The sequence below is a fragment of the Mauremys mutica genome, chromosome 12, assembly GCF_020497125.1.
Source record: "Mauremys mutica isolate MM-2020 ecotype Southern chromosome 12, ASM2049712v1, whole genome shotgun sequence".
NCBI lineage: Eukaryota > Metazoa > Chordata > Testudines > Geoemydidae > Mauremys > Mauremys mutica.
In genome coordinates, this window is record NC_059083.1 from 71,883,236 (window position 1) to 71,886,555 (window position 3,320).

Consider the following 3,320-nt stretch of genomic DNA (forward strand, 5'->3'; position numbering starts at 1 on the left):
ATTCGCTGAAGTGCTGCATACATGCTTTACTCTTTTATTAATAATATTGAGACTCCTGTTGGAGCTTGGGGGATAGGATGGCAATTTGAACATGCTTACAGAGACTGCTTTGCAAGGGTTCACTTATAAATATGAAACACTAGCACTTCACCATGAGATTAATGATAAGCAGCTGAGTAGTCCCAATAAAGCCCGGGGGATGACTCCCATTCTTAACATAAAGCATGTGTGACAGATATTGCAACCACAGTCAATAATCTCCGGGGACCCTATTGTCATAAAACTGTGAATGGTTTATGTATAACTGTGTTCTACTCCAGCGGTTTAATGTACGGTGATGTTCCACTACCACAGTTCCTACAGGAACTAAAAGCAGTGGGAGGTGATTAAGGTGAATCACTGAGACTAAAACACTCAAGAGGTTCCACCTCCTGGAGTGGTTTGCACAAACTGGTTCAAGCTGGGTTTTCCAGACACTAGGACAAAGAAAGGGCTTTTGGTATAAAAGGATGAGCATGAATTGATGCAGGACCTTCTTTCTGACTCAACAAATGTTGAATGGAATCACCAACTCTGTGGATGGGTTGGGAAGACTTTGGCCTACTCTGGGCCCATAAAACTGGTGGGTGATTTCTGGGAAGCTTTTCATGTGTGTATAGGAACTTCTATTGTTTCTTACATGTTTTCTCTGTGATGCTTTTACCTTAAGAATAAAAGTGCTTGCTTAGAAAGAGCTGTATGGTAACTTGTAACTGCTGTCAATACACTGTTTAGGATCCTCAGAGAGAAAGCAAAGTACAGGCACTGGTTTTTAGGCAGACTGGCTTGCTGCGGATATCACAGTATAAGGCTGGGAGCTGTCCAGCCTTAAAACTCTGGGGGGAGGCGGGGGGAGGGTGTCTGTGTCTGAATCCAAAGAGGTGATGTCTGGGAACAAAAAACTTTGAGTGCCCTCAAGGGACCATGGAGAGGGGGAAACAGGTGGAGTTATCCTGAAACTGTGGCAGCATGGATTTAAATGATTTGTGGAATCAGGATCTGAGTGCTCAGCAACTTGCAAGACTGTGACGTAGTAGATCTGCTAAAAATGTATTAAGTAATATGTGAAAATGTCATCGTTTCCCCACCTCTTTTCATTGAAATTTTGCTAAAAAAATATTAATTAAAACCAAAGAGTTTTGGGACGATTTTGACCATCTCTGCTCTCGAGTGAGCGTGAGGTATCAGTGTTAGCATGGCAACATCATAACATTTCCTTCAGATCCATGAAGCTGTGTCAAAATAGTTCACTGCTCCAGGGGTTTGATCTAGGTTGAGCCCCCTCCCTCAAGCATAGGGAAGACTGCCAAATTAAGCTGAAGAGAACAGGAGCATAATTTGCTATGGAGTGTGGAGGGCAATTATCTCCCCCCCCAGACACACACACAACCTTGGTTCTCTGCCCCTGACTTTTCATACAAGCTCCATTATGTCTTCTGTTTTTTGACCTTCCCCTCTCCCCCAGACGTTGGACGTGCTCATTATGAAAGCAATAATTGCCTAGTTTTTCTCATTTGTGGTGCTGTTTAGCTAACACAACATTGGACCCTCAGAATTTCTCTGAAATGATACCTCTGCTGCAGAAGTCAAAGCTGTGATGTTACTATGATTTGGCCTCTCTATTTCTGGATTTTAAAACACTTAATATTAAAATGGAAACCTACAGGAGCGCATATTCTTTCTTATTTGGTGACATTCTTTGTCTTATCTGTTTATTTTGCAATGTATCATCTAATTCCTCGTCAGTGCTTGAATTTCAGATTGAATTTTTGAGTCTTCAAGGCTTTTTTTTATGCAAGTTCTATAATTATTGATTAATTTGTTACTCCATGATGAGAAACATTTTCTATTCTGACTGCTCTGTAAATTAAAGAGGTAATGAACCTGACCTTTTTGTCTATAAGTAATCACTGATTTATTTGACCAGAATGCAGGCAATACAGGAATGTGATGTATAATAGAGAACATAGTATTTTCAGCGGTGAATCCCCATGTAAGGGGTTAGGGAATGTTCATCCACCCCACAGCCATCTAAATGGCTGAAAATCCCCACGTTGTTTATAATAACTCTATAGAGGGATTTTTCACAGTCGGACAAATTTTGGAAATAAAGAAAATGTGTACAAATGGTAATTTACTCTGATAAAATTCTCCAGATAGCACCCGGAAAGGTGTGTGTGTGTGTGAAGGGGAGAGCAAAGCAACAAAACTGTTAACCTATTTGAATAAGCACCTTTTCCATTGCCAACTAGCCTAGATTTTGCATTTGTTACAATTCTGAGTTTATGAATCAGAGTCTGTTGCTGTGCAATTTATTGTGACATTTAATATTTAGCCCTAAAATTTCACCGCAGGAGTAGGCTAGAGAATCTTTGACTCTCTCACGTACGGAGATTATGAGTATCATGTAAAGCATGTATCATGAACTTCAAGAGGTGGGTTTTTTTGTACTGAGCTTAGCTGACATTTAGGCCTAAATCCTGGAGTTCTGTGTCTAAACTCTCATAGACATCTACGGAGAGTGAATTTTGCCTAATTTGAGATTACAGGAGAAGGCCCCCTCTCCTTCAAGAGGATGTGAATTCTAGAACCAATACAATTCAGAACCTTTTGTGTTCTGCTTTATTCTCCCATCTCTGTTGTTGCTGAGTCTGTTGTTGCTGTTATGATGTCTGCCACTGGAACTTTGAACAGCTGCAGTAGCACGGGACGGGGGGAAGGGGCTCCTAAAAATGGTATCGGCTTTTGAAAACCAATAATATTGCTGAACAAAAAGGCTCCCCGACCTGTCTCCTTTTCCACACCAATAGTAATTATCTGGGTAGCAGCATGGAGTGGGCACTGGTCTAGGAATTAGAAGGCCTGGATTCTCTTTTCCTTAGTCTGCCACTGACCTCCTGTCTGACCTTAAGCAGGTCATTTCACTGCTCTGTGCCACTGTTTTCACCCTCCCACACGCTGTCTTTTCTACCTGCTGGGCAGTCTCTGTCTCTAACCACGAGGTCAGACTGCCCACACCTTGGTCTCTGGCAATGACTGTTGTATCTTTCTTAGATTTGTATCTTTCCTAATTTGCAGGCTCTTTGGGGCACACATTGTCTCTTAGTAGGTGTCTGAACAGTGCCTCGTCCCGATCCTGACTGGGGCTCTCGGCACTACACTAATACAAATGTAATAGCATTTCAGGTTTCCCTCCTAGTGCAATGACCGCCTTCCAAATGTGACCAATATAGCAGCTAAAATCATTTCTCACAATTGGAGCTGATTGAAAATAGTTTTGA